Source organism: Balaenoptera physalus, assembly GCF_965194825.1.
Source record: "Balaenoptera physalus genome assembly, chromosome: 4".
Classification (NCBI taxonomy): domain Eukaryota; kingdom Metazoa; phylum Chordata; class Mammalia; order Artiodactyla; family Balaenopteridae; genus Balaenoptera; species Balaenoptera physalus.
The window spans coordinates 121,040,249-121,056,558 of NC_138891.1; the positions used below are offsets into that span (position 1 = coordinate 121,040,249).

Consider the following 16,310-nt stretch of genomic DNA (forward strand, 5'->3'; position numbering starts at 1 on the left):
CAGTGCATGTGTATCAACACAGCTGTGCTATTTACACAGTGTCTCTTCAATCTGTTAGGGAAATCAAAGACCCCAACATTGTCTCTCTGGCTATTTTACTGGTGCTTTCTAAAAACCTCATAGACTACTTTTTGACACTATAGGACTGTGTACAAGTTTATAGTATACAATCTTACTTGTTGCTGCTCTGCTCTGTAGAATGTTAGAAGTGAAAACAAAAAAATATGTATCTACACGTGGTGGTTATTTGTGGGAGAGCAACATACAGTTTCTTTTTTTTTTTTTTTTTGCTTCCAACTGTGTTAGTCTTTTTGTATTCTTTTGGTAATCTCTTCCAGAGTTAACTACTTCCATTTGTAGGTGATGAAATGTGTAAGAAATCCACTTCAAATGCTGGCACTGCTATGAGCATGGTCTTTCCCTTTACTTCAACTCAATTACTTTTGATTCTTGTTTATATTCCAAGTGCCAGAAGTGGTTTTCACTGTAGAAATTATCTGAAGATGGTCTTATGCTTTCTAGTAGTTGTCTACAACCAGGCTCTAGCTTCTCCAGGAAGGCTACACAGGATGGATTTAGATATTACATATTAAACTAAGAGGCTTTCTCTCAAATGAGTTTAAATGCATTTTATTTTTAGATAACCTACGTGACATACCTTTTTTCTCACAAACAACACTTCCCCTCCAAATAAATCAACTGTTAAAATAAATGAAGAGCTCAAAATGACATCAGTCCCATTTGTCTAAGTCCTGGTGTTGTGCGGATAGAAAGCTGCAGCCAGTCAGTTATGACGACAGGTGCTATAGATCCAAAGGAACAGCCAAATTTGTTAACATTTTTCCATTTCTAAACCACCCTTAAAGAAAATCATATATGGGCTCACACCATCCTCACGGTAGTCTAGCAGAACAGACATGCTATCTGGATTCATGTTTTCACCAATAAGGAGCTGGCAGTTGTTGAAATTAGCAAGTATGTGCTCGATTTGTTCTGCAGCCCCTGTCATAAAACGTTTTACTCTTTCTGGTCTCTGTTCTTCAAGTTTCCCTTGGATTGACTTCATGTAATCTTTGATGTACTTGTAAGCTTCTTTTGTGTAGCTGGTTTCCTGCAAGTGATGGCTCATGACAATATCGACACCAGTGATTTCTGTGCTTTCTGTACCTTCCTCCTCAGGGCCTTTAGCAGAGGCATTTCCACCAGTGAGCGAGTCATCAATGTTACCCTCTGTCCTACTGACCATCTTCCCCTCCACCTCCAGACACAGCCCTTTAGCGACCTGCCTTGTAGATGTCGGAGAGCACCTCAGCATGGCTGATGAGGTCCGGGTAGATGGAGCTGCCGGGAGCTCAGAGCAAGCCCGGTGCAGTCAGAGTGGCGCTGGGCCTGGGGCAGGGGCGGGGGCGAGGGAAAGGACGGAAACGCAACATGCAGTTTCTTTAACAGGTCAAGGATTATATACCACTTGAAAAGGCAAACTCATGATAACAATCAATCTGGAAAAATAGCTGTCACTATACATTTAAAGAAATTCTTTATAAGTACATAAATTTAGAGTACATTTGTATATGAATTAGCATAAAATTGAAGTTGTTTTGTTTACAATAAGGATAGAAAAATGCAGTGATACTTATTTAGAAAATCAACTCAATTAAAACATTTTTATCTAATAGTAGTCTAGCTGTTTTCTGGTTTTGTTTCCTATAGTTGAAGAAAATGTCATTTTGAATATTTGTGATTTTTTTTTTTTATAATTCTGATAACACACAATGAATAGTTTGTCTTTTCCAAGAGGCAGAATTCCCCAAGTGCACTGGTTATCTGTTTGTACAAATGTGTGACATTTATTTATTTGTTTCCTACAAAATGGGATTTCTGGCTCATACTAAATTCCAAATCATCTTCCACTTGCATGCAACTTAGAATGATCTTAGCATGCTCCCAAAACAATCTGCACTCCGTGCAATCACTCAAAGTGAGCACTTGTGTTTATTCTCCTATTCAATTCTAGCTTTCCGTGCTGTTCGGATGTCCTTACATTGGTCCAGTTTTGAGTGAGGCAGAGTTGTGTTAGCTGGAGGCACATCTAGGGTTACTATGAATTGCAAATTAACTAATAGATTTTGAATTGCCATTTTTGACCCAAAGATACCAAGAAATCTGTATTTAGAGGATACATATTTGGGCAAGACTGAAAATATAATTAAGTTATTAAGACGGTGATCACCATGTCCGAGACTGAATACTTGTGATAGGTGGTGGAGGAGCTACTGCTGAAAAAATGTGCTTCCAGAAGAAAATGGTGAGATTGAGACTATTACCCAGAAAGATTTCTTTTCAGGATGACAGATACATTTTTTTAACTTCTGCAATGGAAGCTATATGGGAATTAGGGCATCAGCTTGGATCTATGACTCTGAGAGAGCAGATGTTTCAGGAATTAAGTAAAATTAAAAAAATAAATCAAGTGCTGCACTTCTTACTAATTGATCTGTGGATATAGTTAAAAGTGGTTGCTCCAATTATTGAAAGTGTTATTTGACCCTTTCTGCCATGAATAAGTTAGACGTTGTTGTGAGTACTTGTAAAGAAGGTGCATCATCATATATGAGCAGTTTGGGGGACATTCATTAATTGTTTCTTCAGTGAAATGTAGTTGAGACAGATACTGTGTATACTAACTTCTAGCAATACAAATTGAACAAGCTAGCCATGGAGATTGTAAAAGGATATTGACAATCATAATAAAGACTTTGTATCTATGAAAAGCAAGGTTACTTCACAGTATAGAGAGATTTTGCTTGTTCATGATATTAGGGTATGGGGTCTCCGAGATTTCCAATGTCCATCTGCACTTTCAAGACAACAATTGAGTGTGAGAAAACAGAGCTAGAGGAGAGTCTATTCTTAATGTGGGCTAATCCCCTAATTAGTTACAAAATCATTTACTTAATCATTTCCAAGTAATAATTTACTGATATGTCAAAGAATTTTCAAATCATGTTATTAATGTCTTTTCTTTTCCCCATCATTTAAAATTTACCATTCTCCTCCAAGGTAATTATTTCATGTATGGTTTTCTAACAAGGGATTTTGATCTTAGAACTATGGGTCAAGCCTTATCTCTGTGGGAATAGAAGCTGGATAACCTAAGATGCTACTTGAATCTTTTTGGTGTCCTTTTTCCTTAGGTAAGGTGTTACCTGGAACAATAATGCTAAAAATGTTGAGGTTTTACCTTAGGGCGCATGTGACAGTGTGATCTCAGCGGTACGATTTAGTGCTCTGATCTTGTCAATTGCTGCACCCCTCGAATTTGACTGTTTCCTCTACTCATGGGATAGCATTTCCCATTCATAGGTCAGTCAGTGTTTTAAAGTATTCCAAGCTTTTCCATTCAGCAAGCTAACAATAAGTATGGTTTGGCATGGTTAGACATAGCAAAAATGAAATCTTAGAATCCGTTTTACAAGGCAGAAGTCTAAGACTAGTTGTCAAGCTCTAAGATTCTAGAAGCAGTGTCATAACAGCAATTGCTTTGGGTAATACAATTTTCCCTCCAGAGAAACTGAAAGTACTTTAGGTAACACAGGAAAAAATGTTCCAGAACAAAGCCAAATTGAAAGCATAAAAGTTAACCAGGGGTCATAGACACCAGCAGAGAATTGAGCACAGAATAATATTTTTTTTTTTAATCTACAGAAGGTTCTGCTTACTGCTCAATGCAAAGTTTGATAGAAAGTTGAATTGTACTTTTGTTTTAGGGCATCTTAAAAGCACATAGTATCCTGTAATGTCCTCCCAACTTTTGTTTCTAAACATACATAAATGTGCCATTTTGGAAAAAAATAGATACCTTACTTAATATAGGGTATTTCTTTGCCATTTTATTTAAAACAGTGCAAAAGTCTTTGAACTGAAATTGCTAGTTTTATTCAACATTTTTACTCCCAGGTGTACTGTATTTCAAATGGGTTTTTCTTCTTGTTGATAAGTGTCCTGGCTTTTAGTTTGACCATTGAAATAGTGGGAAAGGTAGTCAATCAAAATGTACTTCTGTGCATTCAAATGAACCTTTTGGAAAATGAATAAGACTGAAATCTTTAAAAGGTCCTAGGATGTTTACTAAGTGCAGGAGTGATTAATCTTTTTACCCTTATGTTGGCAGCAGCCATAAAATGCATGCAATTAAAGTCTATAATGCCATATTTCTATGGCATATACTGGAAGTTGTCCAAGAGATGATAGGATAAGATAAACTACAGTGTTTATCTTATCCTACACAGTGCCACAGTGTTCTGCAAATAAGAGTCCCTAATAAATGTGTTCAGCACAATACAATTTGGGCATATTCAATGGTTTAGTCAAATGTTTGTAATAACTGTTTTTCTGCCCTGGGATTGTGTTAATTTCTAGAATAATGAGACACAATAATTCTTTTAAATGGACTTACTGATTCCAAATTTAAGTTAATAAACATCTTAATTGAGTTATTTTTTATTTTTTCACATATATGTATATTTAATTTTGCATTGAGAAATAAACATGCATTTTAAAAAGTTACAGAAAACATAACTAATATTTATAAAGTGTTCACTCATTTAACCACCACTGAGGTCAAGACATAACATTCTCAGTGCTCCAGAAGCACATTTATGTACCCCTCCCCTATCACGACCCTCTTCCTCCTCCAAGATGATCAGTAACTTGTTAAGCAGAGTTTTAAATTTGGAGAACAGTGATGATTAAGACATTATCAGTAAGTGACAATATTTTTGCTGTTTTGTATAACAAGAAGGGCCATTATGTAACATTTTAAGTTAAAAGTTATTTGAAATTGTGTATGAAATAAAGGTTCTTATTTGGATGGTTACAGATACTTTTTCTTTTCCATCTATCCATTAAGTAATTTTTACAAAAACAACTAACTGTTGCCCAATATGTATCCTGCTTTTATAGAATAATAGGATCCCCATATACCTGGCTTCCCTGAATATACTATACTTCCCAGGCTCCCTCACTTATGTCTGTGACCCTGTAATTAATTTTTGGCCAATGCAACACAAACAAATATTGTGCAACAAATTTCTATGAAGGAGTAACCTTCTTTTTTCATGTCTATTTCCCTGAAAGCTGGGATGCTATCATGGTGACTAGCATTAGAGCAGTCACTGTGGACCACAGGGTGAAAGCTAGAGATTGAAGATGGCTGAGTAACAACATGGATTGGGTCAATGATACTTGTGAAACTGCAATCGGAGCCCAATACTACCAAGTTTGTGAAAAGGAGAAACAATATTTATAACATTTGTAAGTCTTTCTGTAACTGAGAGTTGAACTTAAAGCTAATGCAGTAACCAACACCTTTAAAACTGTATCATAATAAAGAGGTATTGGCATTACTTTCTAAGTGGCATTTTGTACATGGCAAGTACATTTCTTTATAATAAATATACACATTGGAAATGTTACATTAATGACACAAAGTGAATTACCACATGTATTCTTGAAAATTATTTTTAACTCACTTTATTTTAACTAACAAAATTAGTTATAATTGAGGAAGGATAAAATACAAGAATATACAAAAGATGCTTCTTTGGCATTTAGAGTAAACTATTTTCCTAAGTCAGACAGAACTGTCATAGTTGTCAGCCTTGCAAGCATGGCTTTAAAATCCTAGATTGTAACTTAACACAAAAGATAGGAAGTATGAAAGCATATAAGGCACTGATAATGGAATAGAAAGACTGGCATAATGAATAATGAACAGAAGGTAGAAGTGCCCCAAGGCATTAGTAACATTGTCAGTGCCAGAACAGGTGCTTTCAGGAATATGCCACAAGAATAATTCAATGTCCCTGGATATTTTCTCCTTTTCTAGCTTCAATTTATATTGGAATAGTTCTCTTTTTAGTTCTTTTTTCATATTTGAATTTCCATATTGAAATAATTTAATATGTACACAAAAGACTGTATACAAAGTAGAAACAGCACAAAGAATTCCCAAATGCACTTCATAATGCTTCTCAAATGTTAACAACGTTCATAATCACAGAACAGTAAAAAAAACTGGGACATTAACATTGACATGAAAATATTCTTAACTCTACCAACCTTATTCAAAGATTAACATTTGCCCCAACAATGAGCTTTTTGTAGAGCAATATTCAACCCAGTCTCACACATCCCATTCAATCATTTCTTCTTAGTCTCCTTTGATCTAAAACAGTTTCTCACTCTTTTTTTTATGGTATTGAAGAGTTGAAGACTATTGACAAGGTATTTTATAGACTATTTCTCAGTGTCTGGTGTTTGTTCATAATTAAATAAGTTATGCATTTTTAACAAGAATACCACAAAAGGAATGCCATGACTTTCCTGGTGTTTTATATCAAGAAGTACAAGAAGTACACAATAATAGTAATACATTTTCTTACTGATGGTGTTAACATTGATCACTTGGTTAGGTGCTGTCTACGATATGAGAAACTTGTTTTAATTTCTATCCCCAAAAGTGTTTAAGCTGGTTCATCTCTATCTTTTTTCCTCCATAAATTATTTAAAATAAGATGGCTAACTGCTGAACATCAAGGTAAATTAACAGAGACTAGATTTTCCTGGCAAATCTAGCAAACAGATAATGGAACCAAATATATGAAACATTCTTTTTTTTCATAAATGAGATAATAGTGCAGCACTGTGGTTACTAAGAGAATGGATACAAATGAGGTAAGTCTTATGATTGCACCAGCTCTATACCTGGAAGAATTGTCAAGTGTCTGTGAAACAATGGAGAAAACATTTTACTGTCTAGAGACAATTTCCAGGTAAGAGTACAAGTTGGGAAAAACTAAACAGAGCCCAGTCAGCTTACTGAAATAAGAGACAGAAACTTGAGTTTGAAAAGCTGAAGAAGGCTCATGTTTTGGGATGTCATACACAAAAGGAGAGACTTTCACAGGGAGATGGCTGTGGAGACCTGCAGAATGGTTCTTTCTTAAACTGTTAGTTGATACAGATCCACATGTCCATGAGAGAAAACAACCTGAGTTTCTGGAAAAATCTTCCAGGTAAAGGCAGACAAAAAGAAAAAACAAAAACAAAACTGGAGCTTCAGGAGTCTGGGAATTATTTGTGTTCCCACTGATCAGAATAGGAAGATTTCAGGATTAACAAAAAATTGGACAGAATCCTCAGAATGGCATTACCTTACAAATGGGGCTAGATTAGTTCTGGACTCTTGGGTGCTCTAGACCTGCTCTAAAAACACTTAAAGCAAGCTTTAGAAGGATACAGTTGACTACAAGTAACTTAATGTATGTTACAACAAATCAGCATGAAAGGATAACAAAAATATAAAAACGAAGAACATAAATACACAATGCCCACCCAAAAAGAAATTATAAGGCAAGCAAAAAAGCAGGAAAATATAACTCCAAACCAGGTGAAAAATCAATCTATAGAATAAACTGAGAAGTGACAAAGGTAATGGAACTAGTGGACAACAGAAGCTAAAAGAGCTATTATGAATGCTTCATATGATTCATAAGAAGGAAAAATGTGAATGTTGAAGAGATAAACACAACACTTGATAACGATATTAACATATTAGGACATTCATAAGATCAGCAAACTGGAAGACATAACAACAGAAACTTCCAAAATGAAGTGCAGAGAGGACAAAACCTGAAGAAAATAAGAGCTGGATTAACTGATAGCAAATGGTTTAGCATATAAGTAATTGGACACAAAGAAGGAGAGGAGAAAGGTACTGGAAGATATAATGATTGAAAATTATTAAATTTAATGAAAAATATAAACTTGCTTGTCAAAGAATCTCAATGAACACCAAGTAAAATAAATCTAAAGAAAACCACACCATGAAAAGTAGTGATAATGAGAAAATCTTAAAGCTTTAAGAGAAAAAAAAGGCACAATACTTTTAAAGATGTGTTAAAGCAGATTCTTATCAGAAACAGTGCAAACCAGGATAGTGGAGGAAAAATTTTGTTTTAACTGTCAACCTAGAATTTTTATCCAGTGAATTATTGTTCAAAAGTGAAGGTAGAAAAAAATACTTTATTTAGAGCAACAAAAACTAAGAAATTATTTTCAGAAGATATACATTAGAAAGACTTAAAAATCTCTAAGTAGAAAGGGCATGATGCCAAATGGAGATTTGGGGTTACACAAATGAATGAAGAGCATCAGAAATGGTAAATACACGGTATAAGCAATGTAATTTGTCTTATTTTTAATCTATTTGAAAGATAATTGACATAAATATAACAGTCCTATATATGAGTGCAGCTAATAATAAAGCTTCAAAATGCACAAAGAAAAACGTGACAGTACCTGCAAGGAAAATAGACAAATTCATAATTAGAACTGCAGATTTCAATATCTCTTTTTTCAGCAATTGTTGGATCATATATACAGCAAAATGGATCTAAGGATTTATGAGATATGCTTCTTTAGAGAATTACTTGTAAGCTATACAAGCTATACAACTATTGTGGCATATGAGAGAGCTAGCTCATGACTTAAACATACCTGACTCTTGTGTGATGTGAAGCATGAAACTTACTCAGAGATTCCCCACCTTATTCTGGCCCAGGAAGTGCATGGTCAATGCAGGAAGAAAGGCTTGGGAAGAAAGGCCTGGAACCCTCTCTTCTTCATCTGAGACACCTGATTGCCTATAAACAAGATTATTAGTAAATCTTGATACTTTGTTAGATCTCCCAATTTTTTATGAGTCTGATTTGACAATTATTCCTTGTGTTAGCTCGTATGAACTGCTCTTAAAACTTTTGCCACAGGATGAGGGCTACATGGAATACCATACAGTTGACTGTGGCCTGAAGTACAGAAACAATTGGCCAACAACTCTAATGTAATATAATCAAGAAATAAATATTTATTGTTAGACACTGAGATTTGGGGAGTTATTTGTTACCCCAGCAAATGTGACTAACATATCAGAATGTGTTTGCAATAGGGATTCCTTTTTCAGCAATCTATAAATAGATTTGTGTTTTTAATTTAAAAGTCCCAGACACCAATTTGTCAGGAAAATTGGACACTGAGAAGGATGACAGAATACATAGAATCACAAAAGGTGTGTAACAAGAAATGTATGCTAAGGATGGCATGGTTGTTATTCCTCCTATAAGATTATTCCTGAGTGATTTAATGACCAAGTCACAATGTTATTTGTTAGAAATCTTGAGAACAACTGAGTCCATGATTCAGAAACACAATTCTATCTCAATTTTTCACATAGTTTTCATGCTCTTTCTTTTACTACTTTTAATTGGCCATACTATTTTGAAATGTGGCTGAGGTGTGGTAAAGAATAGCAAAACAACAGCACCACACACACACACACACACACACACACACACACACACACACAAACAACTGCTTTATCAGCAATTATTACTAGCAGTGAGATTTAGGTTTATTTTACAAATCTATGTTTTGTCAGCCTCCTTTAAAATGCAGAGACATTCAACAAGTGAATTTTTAAACCCCACTGCACTTTTATGTAAAAATTATTTTTCTTCTTATGAACTGGTTTTGATAGATAAATTGAAGTATTAAAGAGAGGAGTTGACACGTTAAAAGGAAATATTGCACAGTTCATTATAGAAGTAAATTTCTGGTCTTCTTTCTGTCAATTCAAATATAGCTGTCAGAAGTCATGTTCATAGCCTAGACTATTTTTAAGAAAGTTATAAAAATTAAGATCATGATAAATAACACTAGACTTACCACTTAAAAATGATTCCTAAACAGTTCAATCAATGCCCATTTGTAGAGAAGTGCAAAATCAGCTCATAGAGTTCAAAAAATAAACTTTAAACAACTTAAAATAAAGCAGTTAAATTATTGGAAGACAGCACAAAACACCTAAGGGGAAATTCAATGATTTTATTTCTTTAAATTTTAGCTTGTAATAAAACCACTAATATATTACAATTTCTTGCTCATTTTGCTTTTAAAGACTTGGGCAGGTAATTCCTAGAGACTGCAATGAAGTGCATACCTAGATACCTTGACACTAAAAGGTCTACTTATGCTAACCTTCCTTCCCCCAATATTTAGCAAAAATATAGGCTTTCATATGTTCTCCATTAAGGGTATAGTATAAAACTTTCTCTATATATAACTAGGGCCAAGTAACTTTTCAAACTTTTCAACTTTTCTCAGGATAAGTATGTTAGCTTATATAGAAAGGTATTTGAGTGATAATTGGAGTACTTGTCAGACATAATTTAATCAGATAAATTCAATATGAAGGGTGAAGCAAAGTTGAATGGGAATTTCAATGCATACATCTTCTCTAGCCTACAATGATTTTATCTTCTCTACTGATGTTTTTCATTAGCTTATTTACATATCTGTAGCTTTTTCTGTTGGCATTTTCTGGATATTTGTCATTGCAACTCTATTAAACCATTTGCAATAACCTCTCATCAAATGTAGTATATGAATCCTATATGCTATTCTCTCAACTTAATTTACTGCTTTCTTTTCTTTGCCTAGTTCACTTCTAAATACCCTTCAAAATTTAGCCAAAGCATCACAATTTTCAGGAACCCTTTTCAGAACAATTAGTGTGATTTAAAATTGCTGCATCATACTGATAGTAACCTGTACTTAACATATGTAACTAGGTGACAATCAGTATTCTATTTATGGACCTTCATCAAGCTTTAATTTACTCAGAATAAGAACTCCTAGACCCTTCAATTGATATTTTCATGGAAGAAATAAAGTTTGACATTGTAAAATGTTTACACAGTTCAATATTCCACTAATAAAGTAGATCTCAATTAAGAGAGAATGGCATTCTGCTTCTAGCCAAGATGGTGTAACAGGAAATGGATTTACACTCCTTCCCTGAAATCAATTACAAGAGATATGATAAATCAGTTTTTCAGACATTGGGTATCAGTCAACTTAGCACAGTGATTTTGTGAGACAGGAAACAAATCAGTGGAACCCTGTAATCACTGTGTTACTGGCTTGATAGTGTTTCCAGGGCATTGTGAAGAAGCAGCGGGGTTGGGAGGGAAGGCAAAAATAGAACTTAGAAGATATCCTGAGTTTGAGACCCAGAGCTGAGTCACAAGGGAGACCATAGTGGCTGGAGTTCACAAAGCTGGGTACTGGAGAGGTGAATTTAACAAGGAGAGATTGAGATTAAATAGGAGAGAGAGAGAGAGAGAGAGAGACAGAATGAAAGAGAATGAAGGGTGAGGGGTACAGAGAGAGAGAAAACTGGAGCTCTGTAGGGAGTCACCTACAGTATTCAGGAGAATACAGATCATAACTTGTATCTGAGAAAACTACTCAAGGCTGGGATGGCTGAAGGAGGGGAAACACCTGAAAGGATGGCAGAGAATAGTACCCAGGGCTCTTACAGAACAGGAAATAGCATGTTTCCACCAATTACATTGTAAACTGCACACTTCACACTTCATGGATCATTGGTCAAGTATCCAGTATTCATTAGCAGAAAAACTGTTGACTTTTGAATAACATCTGAAGTTTAGTTAATAATTGTATCAATATTAATTTCTTAGTTTTGATAAATGTACCATGATTTTATAAGATGTTAATATTGGGGAACGTTGAGGGAAAGGTATAAGGCAACTCCTTGTTCTGTATTTATTTTGTAAATTTAAAATTATTTCAAAAAATATTTTCAAAAAACAGGCAGTTGCAAATGAAAATGGGCTATAAAAAAGACTTTAACAGTCACATACAAAATATGATATTCCAAATGGCGAATAAAAATGGCAATGGGCTCAATTTTATTAGTAATTATAGAAATTCAGTTTAATACCACGACATCGTCACTGGAATAGCTAAAATATATATTTTCTGTACAAGAATGCTCATATGTGCACCAAAATTACATGTACAAGAAAGTGCATATGTGCAATAATGTTTGTTGTAGTAGTACGCCCAAAATACACAGTGCTATATTTAACTTCAATGAAGTTCAAACAGGCAAAACAATTCCATGCTATTCAGTCGAGTGACTACCATGCGCAAAAGGAAATTAGAAGGGGGCAGGAAGGGAACTTCAGGAGCTGGTAAACTGCAATTTTTGAACAATATGGTTGTTCCATGGATGTGTGAACATCATGATAAATTAATGAGCTGTACATTGTTTATGTTATTTTTGTACTTCCCTCTATGTATAGTGAAAAATTTTTAAATACTTGATAAAAAGCAAGTTTCTAAGTTATTTAATCTCATCCTCAGTTCTTTCTTTTTTAGCTTGTTTTCAACACCACAGAATATCAGTGTGCTGCTTCAAAGGGAATGAATATCTTTGAATCATTGTAGGAGTGAATATCAGTACATGCTAGAAAATCATTTCTGAAACTGACTGGGCTGAAAGATTCTATTTGGCTTTATATAGATATCTCCTTTCACTCTTTCCCTCCTGTAGCTTAAAAAAATGGAAACATCTATCTGCTTTAAATACACTCACCTACCAAACTGTACCTACAAAAACTAATTTTAATGAGAGGCAGATACGAGGGAAACAGAATGTATCTGTTTACAGAATGTATCATTAGAACTGTTTCATACCCAAACTTACCGATCAATTTCCATGAAACCCTATTTCTGACCTGTTATTGACAAAGAAGTCAGGGCCAACATTTTTAATGTCTGCAGCAAGAAATAACATGTCCTGTAAGCAAAGGATACCTCCATTTTATTTTTCTTCAAATTCTTCCATGAAAACATCATGTTGTTAATTTGTCAGATTTATCAAAGGCTGTCTCCTGGGAGATTACAAAAAAAGTTGTAATTAGAAATTTTTACTCCATTCTGTGGGTGACTGTGATTAGAATTTCATTTTCACATAGCCAGTGGGAGATCCAGGTTTTGTGAGGACTAAAGATTACATAATTTTCAGGGACTTCATCAAAGAAAAAAAAAAGGGAATGTGAAAATATCTTACTTTTGTAAATTTTACAGAAACATAGGATGATGTGAACACATTACCCCTTCCTGGGAATTGGTAGAAGTTAAAGGAAACTTCTGTTTCATGGTAAATGTGTCTATACTCAGCATAGAACCTAGAGATCATCACTTTAAGGCAGGTATCAAAGGGAGGACACCTACAGGCGAGAAATAGCAGTGTAAATAAATGAAATGATCTGTGTAAATCAAACAATAGTGCAAGTGTAATTACAAATGGCAACTTGCAGCCTCATTGCCATTGAAGTGATAATAGGAAATGGTGTGACTTTGACACTCTCTCTAATATAATGGAAACTAGCTAAATCCACTCAAATTCTTATGTAGAGTTGACTGTTGCTTAATTTTCCTGTATTGAACAAATCAAAGGAATCTAGAGTTTATTATACAGTTTCCATTAAAAAATATTAGCAACAAATTAAAATTATTTTCCCAAGAAAATAACTCTTTTTGAATATTGAATGTTTGACTTTCACCAAGTTTGACACACATGAAGGTAAATAGAATTCACCTCTGACTAGTCCCAGCCAACAACTGAAGCCAAAGATCAGTGGTAAGTTGACCCTGAAGGACTTACTTCATTTTTAATGATTTAAATTAGAAGATAGCCAAAAAGAAAGACCAGAAAAAGTAGGGGACTTCTTAGTATCTGGAATAACTTAAATTTAGGGCATTCTGATGGGATGGTGAAAAGCCAGTGGACTGCCATGAAAATTTATGTCTGTTAATATCCTTTGGTCTAAGCTCTCTTCACTTTTATTAGTTTTCCTAAAAATGGATCCGAAGATAGCAAGTAGGTTATGAGCCCTACTCTCTCAGTTAGGCTACCTTTAATAACTAAGAATACATGGAGACTTCGTAATATCTGGAATAAGTAGGGGACTTCTTAATATCTGGAATAACTTAAATTTAGGGCATTCTGATGGGATGGTGAAAAGCCAGTGGCCTGCCATGAAAATTTATGTCTGTAATATCCTTTAGTTTTCCTAAAAATGGATCTGAAGATAGCAAGTGGGTTATGAGCCCTACTCTCTCAGTTGGGTTACCTTTATTAACTAAGAATACATGGAGACACTAAAAATCCTACCTCCAGGTCCCAAGTTAAAAGAGTCAAGCTATACCGTGAGTTTAAATGGATCTGTACAAAATTAAGGAAGTGGAATAGCAACAGTATTTAGGATACCTCACAGGTGATGTTTATTCAGGGATAAAAAATAGTGTAAGTGTAGGCAGATGGGTTCCAAAGACATCAAAATCTTGTTTAAATGCAAATGTTTCGAGAAGAAATGCTATATAAATAAATTGCCTCTCAGCAGAATGTTTTCTTCTTCAGGTTTACAAGAGGCAACCTCAGGTGTCTAATAGAGATATACTGAAGAACTAAAAGTGGATACCTTTGTGAAAGGAGTTGTAGTGCCTCTAAAAACCTGCAGTCAGAGGCACATTATTTATCTACTGAATTGAACCTGCAACCAAATTACAATCTTACTTTCTTTGCCTTTTGTATCCCAATCTTGACTTTGAGATGAGTTGGAACTTCAAGGCATAAAAGTGTAATTTAGTCTTTCTTTTAATTCCCACTTAACTTCTGTGATAACAAGCAACTGCTTAGTGAGGTAATTAATGGGAAATTATGCTTTTTTTATTGGCAACTTGAGACCTACTTTCTAGAACTAAGACAGTACGCACTGAATCATAGTTTGATACCAATTTTTTTCTATCTCAACTATTTGGTTGCAGGACCAATCTTAATCAGTTACCTGAAAGGAGGGAAAAGAAATACCCTTTGGCCCATCAAGAGCTTTTTTGTGGGGGGCATAAGTGAAATGTACCCTACTTTGGAAGGTATATTTCAATATGAATATCTTTTTATTTTTTGCATATGGTCATTATTGTATGTGATATGCAATTGTTAGATCATTTAATCCCACAAAGTGCAGTGAAAATTATTTAAGTAAAGAAATGATGAAATCTTCATACCTCACTCATACTGTTCTGCAGTGGATAAAATGAATATTTAGCAAAGCAAGCTAACAGTTTGCAAACGTGCAATTAAAATCCTGGCTCTTCTCTAATTATGTAACACTTAAGTTAAATGGTCTTAATAGACATATAATGATAGCTTTATAAACCTATAGTTACTTATAATCAAATGTAATTTCTATTTCTGTTTTAAAGCACCCATTAAATGTCTATTATGATTTTTAAGTAATTTGGCAGACATTTAATGAATACTTTAAAAACCTAAATAGTAATTATTTCAAGAGACATCTGTTAACATATAGGAGTAATGGAGCTATTCATTTGAATACACAGTTTAAAACTAATTAGTGAAATATATATGCAATACCCAATGGCTTTACTACAAGAAGAAAATCACAATTTTAATGTAATTTTCTCTCTTAAAATAGAAGCTGTTTTTCTAATTTTCTTCTGAGTCCTGTGACATACCTGTCACGTTACAAAACTGTAACACTGAAAAGCCATATCTTCTCACAATTCCAGGTATATTCTAGAAAAATTATCTCTGTGCCAGGCAGTGTAAAAATGTATTTTACACATTAATTCACTGTTATATTTTGGGTTTGCTAGGATGCTCAAAAAAAAAGTTCAATATAGACAGTTTTTCATTGCAAGTTGTAGGTGACAAATCAGTTTCCAAGTTTTTGGAATAATGCTCTTAAATTTAACAGAAGACTACTATTTCTTACTATGTGTAACAAGTATAAGTTGACTACATATTTTCACAACTAAAATGCTTAAAATTCTTTCAAATGACAGGAGAAAGCTGTGTGTTATAGTAAAGTCACTAAAATTTTCTCATGAAACAGAGATCATTATTTTTGCCCAATGAAGCTTCATTCATGAGCTTTATGGAAAGATTTTAAGGCCTATTTCAAGTGTGATGCACTTTAATTTATAAAAGTGAAATTGCTTTATCATTCCTATGAAATATAGATGTTTCAATAGTCCAAATTTCAAACTCTGGATTATATGATTACACAAATATAGACAATTGCTTGAAAATGAGATACAATTTTTAGTGCTAATCTTCACTAATGAGTGTAAATTTTAATTATTATTATAGTATTACCAGTTAATTTTATAATCCAATTGTTTTCATATACATGTTGTGTCAGCATTGAGGTCATTTGTGACTTTTCCTGTCCTAAACTTCCTTCTCTTATATGACAAGGAAAAATAATGCAAGCATTTCTCCTTCTGTACTGGCACTAATTCCATAAAAGGATGCATCCAATTATTAGAACCTACTGCAATATGAAATAATTGTG

The 16,310-nt window shown here is 34.1% G+C and overlaps 1 long non-coding RNA gene and 1 pseudogene across 2 annotated transcripts in view; one reads left to right on the forward strand and one right to left on the reverse strand.

Annotated features, from left to right (window-relative positions):
* The window catches only part of LOC309660156, a 259,442-nt gene that overhangs the window by 209,617 nt on the left and 33,515 nt on the right, over positions 1–16,310 (forward strand). The gene's annotated exons all lie outside the window — the stretch shown is intronic.
* LOC309660437 (translationally-controlled tumor protein pseudogene) lies at positions 297–8,905 on the reverse strand (annotated as a pseudogene). Its single transcript has one exon. The product of its transcript is annotated as a translationally-controlled tumor protein pseudogene (transcript).